Here is a 13,265-nt window from a genome sequence, read left to right on the forward strand (position 1 = left end):
AAAGAGTGTGAGGAAAAGCCTGCAGAAGTGTACAGTTCCTGGGGGTTAAGTTCGGACTTCAAAGAGATTCTCATCATGGTGTTTGGATTACGTTTGGTATGTTTTTCCCCCCTCTCTCTACTCAACAATTATAATTGGTCTTTTATGCCAAGCCTCATTTTTTTTTTTTTTTAAAATATTTTTATTCAAAAGTTTTTCCATGTAAACACGACATACATAGACATACAAAAACAAAACGAAACAAAAAACATGTACCATTTCGTATCCTAATTTCTTATACCTTCCTTCCCCGACTTCCTCATACCTCCCATTTCTGTATTCCAAATTCTTATCAATTGTTCAGCAAATCTTCCCTTATTTTAGTTAAAGTTTAGACTAATCTTCCTTATTCTCCTTGTCTTAACCATTACTAATAGTAACCATTTACTTTCTAATCCAACATCATTCTAACTTTCATTAACTTTATAATATTTCTTTAAATAGTCCTTGAATTTTTTCCACTCTTCTTGCGCTGTTTCTCTTCCCTGGTTTCGGATTCTGCTCGTCATTTCTGCCAAACCCATGTAGTCTATCACCTTCATCTGCCATTCTTCCAGTGTGGGTAGATCTTGCGTCTTCCAGTACTTCGCGATGAGTATTCTAGCTGCTGTTGTAGCATACATGAAAAAAGTTATATCTTTCTTTAACACCCCTTGGCCGACAATACCCAAGAGAAAGGCCTCTGGTTTCTTGGTGAAAGTATATTTAAATACCTTTTTAAGTTCATTATAGATCATTTCCCAGAATGCCTTAATCTTTGGGCACGTCCACCAAAGGTGAAAAAATGTACCTTCCTTTTCTTTACATTTCCAACATTTATTGTCAGGCAAATGGTAAATCTTTGCAAGCTTGACTGGGGTTATGTACCACCTATAGATCATTTTCATAATATTTTCTCTTAAGGCATTACATGCCGTAAATTTCATCCCAGTGGTCCACAACTTTTCCCAGTCAGCAAACAAAATATTATGACCAATGTCCTGAGCCCATTTAATCATAGCTGATTTAACCGTTTCATCTTCTGTATTCCATTTCAGCAGCAAGTTGTACATTTTTGACAAATTCTTAGTACTGAGTTCTAGCAATTCTGTCTCCAATTTTGATTTTTCCACCTGGAAGCCAATTTTGCTATCCAATTTGAACGCTTCATTTATTTGATGATAATGCAGCCAATCTCTCACCTTCCCTTTTAGTTTCTCAAAACTCTGCAATCTCATTTTGTCCCCCTCCTTTTCCAAAATTTCCCAATATCTTGGCCACTTGGACTCCATATTTAACTTTTTAACTGCCTTAGCCTCCATTGGCGACAGCCACCTTGGAGTTTTATTTTCCAGCAAATCTTTGTATCTGACCCAAACATTTAATAGTGCTTTTCTGACAATATGATTTTTAAAACTTTTATGTGCTTTAACCTTGTCATACCACAAGTATGCATGCCACCCAAAAATGTTATTAAAACCTTCCAAATCCAAAATGTCTGTGTTTTCAAGAAGCAGCCATTCTTTCAGCCAGCAGAAAGCTGCCGCTTCATAGTAAAGTTTAAAGTCTGGCAGGGCAAACCCTCCTCTTTCCTTTGAGTCCGTTAATATCTTAAATTTAATTCTGGGCTTTTTGCCCTGCCAGACAAATTTAGATATATCTTTCTGCCACTTCTTGAAACAATCCATTTTGTCCATTATTTGCAGTGCTTGAAACAAAAACAACATTCTTGGCAATACATTCATCTTTATGACTGCAATTCGACCTAACAAGGAAAGCTTTAAATTTGACCAAATCTCCAAGTCTTTTTTCACTTCTGTCCAAGTTTTTTCATAATTATCTTTAAATAAATTCACATTCTTAGCTGTCATGTTTATACCCAAATATTTCACTTTTTTAACCACAGTCAACCCTGTCTCATTCTGAAACCTTTCTTTTTCCACCTGTGTTAGATTTTTCTCCAATACCTTTGTTTTTGACTTATTCAATTTAAATCCTGCCAATTGACCAAACTCTTGGATTATTTCCAAAACTCTTTTCGTACTAGCTTCTGGCTCTTGCAATGTAAGTACTAGGTCATCTGCAAATGCTCTCAGTTTGTATTGTTTAGCTCCGACCTGGATCCCCTTAACCAACTGGTCCCTCCTGATCATATTAAGCAAAACCTCCAGGACCGATATAAAAAGTAATGGGGAGATAGGGCACCCCTGGCGTGTCCCTTTTTCAATCTTGAATTCTTCTGTGACCACATTATTTACAATTAGTTTAGCTTTCTGTTCAGAGTATATTGCACCTATACCATTCTCAAACCCTTGGCCTACCCCCATCCCCCGGAGGTTCTTCAACATAAAACTCCAAGAAATGTTGTCAAAGGCTTTCTCGGCGTCCACAAATATCAAAACTGCCTTAGTGTTTATGTTCACTTCCAACTTCTCCAAAATGTCAATTATATTCCTTACATTATCCGACAAGTGCCTTTTCGGGAGAAAGCCCGCTTGGTCCCCATGAATCTCCTCCATCAAAATTCTTTTCAGTCTCCTTGCTAAAACATCAGCAAAGATTTTGTAATCCACATTTAGTAACGAGATGGGTCGGTAGTTCTTAAGTTGAGTCTTTTCAGTCTCTGTCTTTGGTATAAGTGTAATATAGGCCTCTCTCCACGTATCGGGTGCCTTCCTCCCCTCCATGATCTCATTGCAGACTTCCTTCAAAGGTTGTATAAGCCCTGCCTTTAAGACTTTATAATATTTGGAAGTCAGTCCATCCGGTCCAGGTGATTTGCCCAGCGTCATGTTTTGAATGGCATCTTCTATTTCCTGTGCTGATATTTCCTGATTCAAAATTGTCTTACTTTCCTGTGAAATCTCTTTCAGCCCATTTTTCTCGAGGAATTGTTGTATATCTGTTTGTTTTTGCGGCCCTTGTGTGTAGAGTTGTCTAAAGTAGTTCTGAAAACAATTCCTAATTTCCGCTGGGTTGCTTATGTTCTTTCCTTCCACTTCTAAATTTGTTACCGTGTTGAGTTTTTGTCTCTTCTTTATTTGCCAAGCCAATAGCTTGCCACATTTGTCAGCCGATTCAAAAGTCTTTTGTCTCATTTGCTTAATTTTCCACTCTAGTTCTTGATTCGTCAGTTCCATATATTGTGTTTGATAAAGTTTGATTTCTCTTAAGATCTCTTGTGATTTTGGCTTCGATCTTAGTTTCCTTTCCCCTTCTTTTATTTTTTCCAGAATTTTTTCCTTCCTCTCGTTTTGTTTCCTTTTCTTTAATGTATTTTGTTGTATCAAGAACCCTCTCATCACGGCTTTGCTTGCGTCCCATATTATTCTTTTTTCTACTTTAGTCCTTAGATTAATTTCAAAATAGTCTGTCAAGGTTTTTTGGGCCTTCTTACAAATCTCCTCATCTCTAAATAAGGTGTCATTCATTCTCCATCTGAAGGAGCCAGTTGTTGTTTGCCTCATCACCATCTTCACTGCATTGTGGTCGGAGAAAGTTTTTGGGCAGATTTCCACTCTCTTTATGTTTTGCGCCATACTGCTAGTTACCCAAATTTGGTCGATCCTTGTCCATGTCATTTTGGCTTCAGAAAAGAAGGTTCCCTCTCTTTCTAGTGGGTGTTTTGTTCTCCATATGTCAATCAAGTCCATATTGTCAGTCATTTCAAAAAAAGTCTTTGGTAGTCTTCCATCTTTTGTTACTACCTGTCTTTGTGCTTTGTCCATATTTGTTGAAACTACTCCATTCATGTCTCCCATCATGATTAGTTTACAATCCATGTGGTCCATCAAAATCTCATGCAACTTCTTAAAAAATTCAGCTTTCCCTTCATTTGGTGCATAAATTCCCACTATCAAATACTTCTCTCCTTGAAATTGAATTTCAATTGCCAAATATCTTCCTTGGTCATCTTTAAAGATTTGTTTCGGTTGGAGCTTCTCCTTTGCATAAATCACCACTCCTCTCTTTTTTACTCTGTCTGAAGATATAAATTCTTGTCCCAATTTCTTATTTACTAGTAACTTTCTATGAGCTCTTGTCACATGGGTCTCTTGTAAACAAATTAAGTCTAATTGATCTTTCTTCAAAGCATGAAATATATTTTTTCTCCTTCTAGGGATGTTCAAACCGTTACAATTCCAAGTTAGAAGTTGCAGAGTCATGATGGGGTTACTTGCTCTTTCCTCCTACAGCTCCCAATTTTTGTTCCTCGTTTGTCGGTAATTCCTTTTCCGTATCTAATGACGGATGCCCTTGTCCTGGATAAGTCTCTTTCTGTAGGTCTTCTTCGTGTTCTCCCATAAACTTGTCTTTATCACTCACGGTCTTTATTCTTCTCTTCTTTCCCTTGTATTTAAAAGACAGGCCTTGGGGGAACTCCCACCTGAATGGTATGTAGTTCTTTCTCAGCAGTATCACCAGGTCCTTGTAATGTCCTCTTGCGTCCAAGATACTCTTAGGAATGTCTTTGAAGATCTCGATATAAAAGTCTTCGATTCGAAGGGTTGTTTGATAATGCAGGTTCAATATTTTATCTCGCTCCTCCTTTGATCTTAAAGTTATAAGACAATCTCTGGGTCGATTCTTCCTCTGCCTTGCTCCCAATCTGAAAGCACTTTCTATCTTAAATTCTTCTTTGCCCAGCTCCTGCTTCCAAAAGTCAGAAAATTCTTTTGTCAAATAGTCCACCAGGTTATCTTCTTCCTTTTCCGGCACAAGTCTGATCCTTAGATTTCTCTCCTTGCGTTGCATGTCCTGCATAGAAAGTGCCAGTTCATATTCATCTAGTTTCTTAAACACTGGTGGAAACTTTGCCTCCGCAGCAGTTGCAATTTCTTTGGCTTCCTCAGCTATTTTTCTTGTTGTAGATGATTCTTGCAATATTTGCCCAATTGCTTCTGTATTTGAATTCACTTTATTCCCAAGGTCAGTTATACTTTTTGTATTTGAGTCAATTTTCCCAGAGATTTCTTCAATTTTCTTATTTGTTTCAGCAACTTGTACTTTAGTTTCAGCAACTTGTGCTTTAGTTTCTGCACCTTGTTTTTTAAGTTCCTCCAGAGAGTCATTTATCTTCTCCAATACCTTGGCAAATGATTCTTCTGTAGACATTGTTTTCACTCTTGCCTTTGGAACAGCTGTAATTCCAGAGGCTCCTGATACTGAAGCCCTTCTCTGCATAAAAGAGTCAATTTTATATTGTTTGCCAGATCTCAAAGTTGTTTCCTGTAAATCCCCTTTCTCTTTACCATCTGCCATAACAAAGTCTTTTAGTCAAGGTCATTCCCAGACTCTTGAGCCGTCAAACAAAAGTTCTCATAGATTTCACTCGTTGCTGTAACAATTTGTAGATCCACCAGAGGGCGCAGAGTCAATTTTTACTTCTCCAAGTAAACCCACACTCTCCTAAAAGTAAACAAAACTTTCCTAATCCCTTCCAATTATTATTTTCTCTTTCTGTGGGGTCTAAAATCAATAGTGTCCTGTAAGTAGCTTTGCAGTGCAACAAAGTAAATATTTCAAGTTGAGAGTAACCCAAGTCAATTAAAGATACTTTTTAACCTTCTTATAGCAACAGTCTTTAGCCGGTTCCTTTCCTCCGAGCGTCCGATCCCAGGTATAAGAACAACGGTATTTAACTCAATTCTTTAAAATTGGCAGAAAAACACTTTAAAATCTTCTCCCCCCCCCCTTCTGCCCTTCGGGGAGGGAGTTCTTTGCTTTGGTGATGAATTTCTTAGCTCCCACAAATTTCCTCTCAAGCAGTTACAGCTGGAATGCCTTTCGCTTTGATCTTGCTACAGAACGGAAAGCAGACTTCCTTTTTAGTGCTTGTCCGTCTCGGTGCCCAATTTCTTTAATTTTGATATCCAATTATATTTTAGCGGTCAATCCTACTCACGGATAGTTGTTTTTTAGTCCAATTTCGCCGGAAGAAATCAGCGCTCTCCGCTAATGGCGACGCGGCTTCTCCTCGCAGGCTGGGTAAGAACGACTCTCAGCACCGCTTCTCACCCCCTCCGCTGATCCGCAGCCTTTAAAAAGGCTATTTCACAGCGTCGGGGGGGCGCAAAGGTGCCCGCCGAGTCTCCGGTTCACAGGCAAAGCGCCTGTGATTTTTAAGGGTCCCCGCTCCGCCGTAGCTGACAGGACCCGAACCTACGAAGTAGACCTCTCCCGGAGCTCCGGGTGAGGTCCGCCATTAAGCGCTGGCGCTAACCGGAAGTCTATGCCAAGCCTCATTAAGGCTGCCAATTTTAAAAGTTTTTTTTTAAAACTTTTAAAAAAAGAGTACAGATGGACTTTTATTTATAAAAAGGCATTTAACCGCTCAGCTTCATTTTGGATTTGAGAGATCTGACGGAGGTGCAGGAAGAGACAAGATGGTTTCCACTAGTTTCTACTAGTGATGCTGCATGAAATTTTATATCTTTTCGTTTCTTTGAGACAAGAGGAGCTGTGTGCTGACTGACTTTGTGATTGTTGCCGGAAATATCCGAGGGCTCCCTTGGACAAAAAGTAAAGACACCAACCAGGATAACTTGGAGCAAAACAGCAGCCTGTAGGCTTGGCCTTTATTGAACTGTTGCAACAGGGTGTTCCCCTCACTTGCAAGAGAGAGGAAAGACCCAGAAAAATAGTGTGCAAGGTCTTATAAAAACTTTTTGAAATTCCCCTCCTCTAGGTCAAGCCCACCCCCAGAAACATCATGCATACATTACAGAAAGGAGGGGTTGAGGGAGGAGTTGGTGGTAACCTGAGTGTCTTGTCACCTGGCTAGTTCCTCCTTTCCCCCCTCCCCATGAGTCACTTCCAGGAGACAAAGGGGAGTTTGCAGTTTCCTGCCCCCAGAGGGAAGATCTGATCATTGTCCTTTGTTTCAGTCCATGCTGAATCCACTCCCATATGCAACTTCTTTGTGATCTTGATTGTCTTCTGTCTGGGATCATCAGGGTTGGCATAGCAACTGGGCAGGGCTCCTGTGGATGTGCTGAGACGGTGAAGGGATTATGGCTGACCAGGACCAAGCCACCCCCCTTTGATAGTTCTTGTCATATGGAGTAAAATAAAATGGAACAGTGCAAATCCGATGTATGGTTGATTTTCTATGAATTTATAACAGAAATGTGGCGAATGTAGTGTGTGAGTGTGTGTGTGTGAAGTTTGTACAAACAGAGTGATTGGGGTGGGGGGGTTCCTGCTACAGTTCCCCCCTTCGGAGATAAGATTGCAAAGGTGGCTACTTTGCAATCCTTTTCTCCGCACAATTTAACGTGGTAAATATTAACCTGCTATTCTCCGTCCCAGATGCGTGTCTCCATGTGTACCTGAAAGGGACTCGGATGTCATGCTTCTTAAGGATATTTGCATAGAAATATAATGGTGTAACAGTGCACATAGTTAGACTTAGGATGTCACGTAAAATTAATATTTTGTTGTTCAGTTACTTGTGGCATTCTAGTACCTTGGAAGAAATATTTTCTCAATAGTGGCGTATGCTTTACATTTAGCAGGAAGGTCCACTAATGACTGAAAAATGCAGTTTGCTTTGTCCCCCGCCATTTTTGTGTTCTCAGGTGTCAAGGTAGCTCTTCTGTGGTCTCACACCGGCCTGGTGTCACAGTAGTGGCAATCCCTGGTGAATCCACTTAGGGCTTTCATATTAACCATGTTGCCTGGCACTCACCCCAGCTGGCACAGGTTTGGGCACGTCATGAGGGAAATGTCCTTGCCTTGGCCATTCTATGGGATTTTATTATTATAGGCTCTGGTCTTGCAGTCATGGGAAGTTGCTCACTTGCACTTTAAGGACCAAAAAGCTAATTGCAGCCTGGATACACTTGCCCAATTCAAAATGAGTCCAATTTGAATTTATCTTGCCCCATGGTTCCCAACTTCTCAAACCAATCTGTTAAAACAAAACCATTCTTGGAGGGCAATTGTCCAAATAAGTCAATTTAACTCTATAAGGGATTATTCCTGCTAAACCAAAGCATATGCACTTTCATGTATCTTATCAGCTTCTCTTTGGTTAAGCGAGTTTTTAGCACATTTTAAAATGGGTAGGGAAGTTGGCAGAGTGCCAGGTGAAACAACTAAATGTGGTTATAAATTTATCTAGTTCTAAACATTGGACTACATAATAGCCTGGTCTGTTAAAAGGCATAAAATGTATGAGGATCCTCCACTGGGTTGTAAGGAATAAGACATTAAACATAAAAACAATTACACACAAAAATAGCCACAAAAATAGCCCCCCTTGCATTTGTGGAAATAACACACTGTCAGACACATTTCAACATTCCTACATAATAACACATAATACAAAACAAACTAATTAAGTATCAGTTGCATATCTTGAGACAATTGTGATATTTTATGTATGTATCTTTTGAATCCTGGAGCACAGTCTTGAGGTTCAAAAGTGAGAAGATGTCCTTAGAATTCTACTCCACCCCCCTTTGTCAGCCCCACTTCCCCTTTGAAAGGAATTGCTGTGGCCACTTTGAAAACTTTGGAGTCTGTTGTTGTTGCTGCAGGTAATAGTCTTGTGGTGGCGAAGCTTTTCATTGGATCTGTAGTAACACATCTGTAGAAGTGATATCCTGTAAGGGGCAGGGTTTTTGGGGGCTTAAAGGCAGAGTTAGAAGGGGCAAAAGGCAAAAAAGGATGTCCTTCAATGTACGTGGGAAGCTGCAAATAATATAAATCTTAGCGGATTAAGCATTTCATTCATTCCAATATTATTATCACATTTCCATATAATTACTGTTATTATCTCTGCCAAGCTTGTTTGCTTTCCTTCACTTAGTTTGGCTGTGGAAGAAACGAAGGGACAAAACCTTTGTTAATTTGAACACAATTGGCAAGTTATTAAACTTTTTGCTTATGTGGGTCCGAGTTCACGTATCCTGTTTTAAAGGGGGAAACAAAAATTTTTTTTCTTTCTTTCTTCGAAAATCTCTGTCAGGAATGCTGTTCCTATAATGCACACAAAGCCTGTTGTAAAAGTTAAATCCCGTGGGGGGGGGGGACTAGTCAAGAGTGGAACTCACAGTGGGAGCGTTTTGATGTTTACCTGTGAAAAGAATTTGGCATGTTAAGATTTGGAACCTGGAAAGCTCTTGACTTTTGATGGGCTAGTTTTTTTTTTGTTTTTTTGTTTTTTTTAACCCTTTTGTCTTCCGTAGCCCCTGGAGCAAAAGACACATTAAGGGTGATTTCCCTCAATGGTTCCAAGTTTTTACATAAGGAAATTTGGATAAGTTTCTCCCTGCAGCCCAAGCTCTCGAAACCTCCTCTCCCCCCTTACAGTTCCCCCCTTCTTCCTCTCTCTCTCTCTCCTTTGTGTGTGTGTGTGTGTGTGTGTGTGTGTGTTTTAAGCTGATCCAGCCTCTGTGCATGTACAGAGTTCATGTCTCAGTAAACCTTTTATACTATTGAAAATGTTGAATCTTTTGGCTAAATTACCATTTGAATAAGGGAAGGTGAGGGTAAGGAGTAGATTTTAAAATAGGGTTAGATTTTAAAACAAAAAAGAGAAATTCAGCAATTCAAGTATTCACCAAAGCTAGCAATTGTAGCCCAAGCAAAGGGACTGCTTCCTTTATGTACAGGAAAGGGCTAATATCCCTCTGGCCATTCGCGGAACAATGCCACGCCCTTATATATGGGAAAAAATGGCCAGAGAGTCAAAATTCATAGGATTATTTTTTTTTTTAATATTCTCAGTCATTTCAACCTTACCATTTGCAGACAATATATATATATATATATATATATATTTTCTGCCCTTTATTTACAGGATTGGTCAAGGCGCATATGTATTTTTATTTGCTTAAACTTTGAATTGACTTTGAAGTCTGATTTTTAAATAGTAGACAAAATGATAAACACTGTAATCACTCAAATGCTTGATATTAGCAGTTGTGCTTCAAAAACATCAAGGCTTCACCTCTCACCTTTTAAAAATTAAAGAGCAAAGCTAGGCTGAATTTCAACTACATCACCACACCAGAATTTAAGAATTACCCTCCAATGCTTGCAGACACATGTCCCTTCCACACAGCCACAAATTGGGAGAGTTGAAAGAGACCCTGGGGTCATCTAGTCCAACCCTCCAAAATATAGGGTTTACAGCAAGATTTCACAGCAAGATTTGTACTATCAAAGAGACATACCCATTTAAGTACAGATTTACAACTGAGAAAGGAAACATCTATGCTCCTATCATGTACTAAGGAAGAGGAAAATAAAAGTACCCAACCTTACACAGAACCCTTTTAGCAGATCTTGAGATAGTTTGAGTGAGTTCACTTCCTTAGACTAAAGAATGCAAGTTCCTAGTGAAATGATATTTAAAGGAAGATTGAAGTGAACAGTTTTTTTCCCCTAAGATAGGGAGAGGATCTTTTATTAAGCATAGTTAAAACAGCCATAGATTTGATTTAAAGGGAATACAAAAGTGAACAATTTTTTTTTTGAACTTGCAGAGGAATAGTAAGCCTAATTTTATTTATTTTTTTTTTTTAAATAACCACACATAGGAAAGTGAGATGCAGGGTACCTTAGGAAAGATTGCTCCCCCCCTCTTTGCAGTTTCCTTTAAAGGAAGCTTACTCGGGAGTAAATTTACCTGGCACAGAAGTAAGAAGGGAGAAAAAAAGAGACAGAATGAAACAAGGGGGGGCATTTTCTGAGAAAAGAGGCCAGGAAGTCTTATAGAGACTGATATCAGGAGCCTTACAATAACTCTTCTGTCCAACCAAATCAAAGTTAAAACTGGACTAACATATTTTTCTTAGAAGGAACACCATACTTTCATAGGCATATGCTTGATGAAATACATACACTGCATTTTAGCTTGAGAGAGCAATTGTGCTCAACTAGGCTTTTGCAGCAGAAACATTAGGTTAACTTCACATTCCAAAATAGACTGGAACACAGGTGTACTCACAAACTCAAAAGTTACAACAAAACATCATTTACCAATAGACTTAAAATCACCCTCCTCACTTAAACTAGAGGAAGGAGGTGGGGTAATCCTCCTTTCAGAACACAAGTAGCACGTATACAGGATTTTACCACTTGGGAGGAAAACTCTCTTTTAGAGCCTCTCTCAAAGAACAAACATTTGCACACTTCATTCTCCATTTTGTCTTGTTTCAGGTTGACAAGGCCCAACATGGCTTCCTTAGATCTAAAATTTTGAAGCAAGCTTGCAATTTTAAAAACTATGTGCATTTAAGAACAGTCTGTGGATGCCGAAGCCAATGTAAACACAAACCCTTTAAATATTTCTAAATCTCTGAGTACATCTCTTATTCATTTTTTTTTTTTTTAAGAAACTAAGTTCTCTAATGTGTGGGCTCTCAGGCTGGGCTGTTATTATATCTACTGCCTTCTGAGCACCATTAAGTTTACGGTTTCATGTTTAGCTTTAGGTTATAGTTTAACAACACAAATTTGATATGTTCAGCTCTCCCTAAGGGTTCACACCCTGATTGTGTTGAAGGATCCCTGAGGTGGCCCAGGTGGTGGGCCTAAGCTACCCACTAAAAGTTGCAACGGTCTCGTACTTTGTACTTGAAAGACCATTTTGCCCCTTTATTTTATTTTATTTTTCCAACTGGAGATGACAAGCTGGAGGGGCGTATTAGAATCCTCTCTGGGGCAAAAAGGCTTCATGGAAGCTTTGTTGCCAGGAGGAGTCAGTCCAGCTAGGGTGTTTAGTGAGTTCCCATTTCCCTCTAGTATAAAGGACAGAAAAGGACAGAAAGAATGGACACACAAGGGGGAAGACAAAGAGGGGGGAAAGGGTAGAAAGAAGAAAATAATATTCTTTCAGTATTTAAGGTACCTTTGATTATCTCTTTAACTCAATTCCTGCCTATCAACGAACCGCAAATAACTTATCATCTATAAAACCTCAAACATCAGCCTTAAAACCACGGGTCTCTCTCTCTACCCGCTACACAACCACGGATCCTGAAATTCTGCCTCAGTACTGCTTACACAACTAGTCCTAGTGTGGGGCCCCAATTCCCCCTCTACCACCCACGACAGCCTCCTGCCTAGCCTTTGAGACTAAGTTCGGACCCCTACTGAACGCCTGCGCAATGCCGTGCCAGATCGGGGTCCGAGAAAACACCCAAGGTTCGAAAGGAAGCAAATGACCTTGCGTTAAAATACTTTTGAAAAGACGCCTCTGGACGACTCCGAGAGAGGGACGTCAGAGAAAACAGTAAAGAGCCACGCTTTCCCGGACTCAATTCCAAGACGGAAAACGGGGGAGAAAAGGAGAGAGTGAGATCGGAAGGACGCCTCCGGACGACTCCGAGGGAGGGACGTCAGAGAAACAGTAAAGAGCCACGCTTTCCCGGACTCAATTCCAAGACGGAAAACGGGGGAGAACAGGAGAGAGTGAGAGAATTAGCGTTCCCGGGCGACTCCGAGGGGTAACGCTGGAAACAAAGTACCACAATTTCCCCGGCCACGCTCCGAAAAGGAAATTGGGGAAGAGAAAGGAAAAGTGATAGGCGCACCCGGACGACTCCGAGGGGTAACGCCGGAAAACAGTAAAGGGGTCACAATTTCCCCGGCCACACTCCGAAAGGGAAATTGGGAGAAAAGGGAAAGTTTTAGACGCACCCGGACGACTCCGAGGGGTGATCGTCTGACAGTAAAGTTCCGCGATCTCCCTGGCCACACTCCGAGGGGGAAAATCGGGGGAGAAAAGGGGAGAGTTTAAGACGTCCCGGCCGACTCCGAGGGGCAACGTCAGAAATGAAAGAAGGAAAGTCTGGCTGTCGTGGGCACGCTGCTTCTTCCACCCCCCTCCCAATGTATTCACTTCAAACCATACTCACGTTCGAAGATGTCCCCCGCGGATCCCGGGATCCTTTCCCTTTAGCCGGCTTGACCTTGCCTTTGCTCCCCCTGGCTGGGCTTTTGGTGACGATTGATTACCGCCCACAAAGAGGAGGCAGGGAGAGGAAGAAGGATCCCTGGGCTAAGGTTGCCCAGTGGCGCCCGATCCCCTCTATCTCCCTCCTCACCTTCGCAGGAGAACCAAGTGTCCCTTCGTGGTCGCCAAACTGTTGCCGGAAATATCCGAGGGCTCCCTTGGACAAAAAGTAAAGACACCAACCAGGATAACTTGGAGCAAAACAGCAGCCTGTAGGCTTGGCCTTTATTGAACTGTTGCAACAGGGTGTTCCCCTCACTTGCAAGAGAGAGGAAAG

This window comes from Podarcis filfolensis, assembly GCF_964270895.1.
Source record: "Podarcis filfolensis genome assembly, chromosome: 11".
Lineage (NCBI taxonomy): Eukaryota > Metazoa > Chordata > Lepidosauria > Squamata > Lacertidae > Podarcis > Podarcis filfolensis.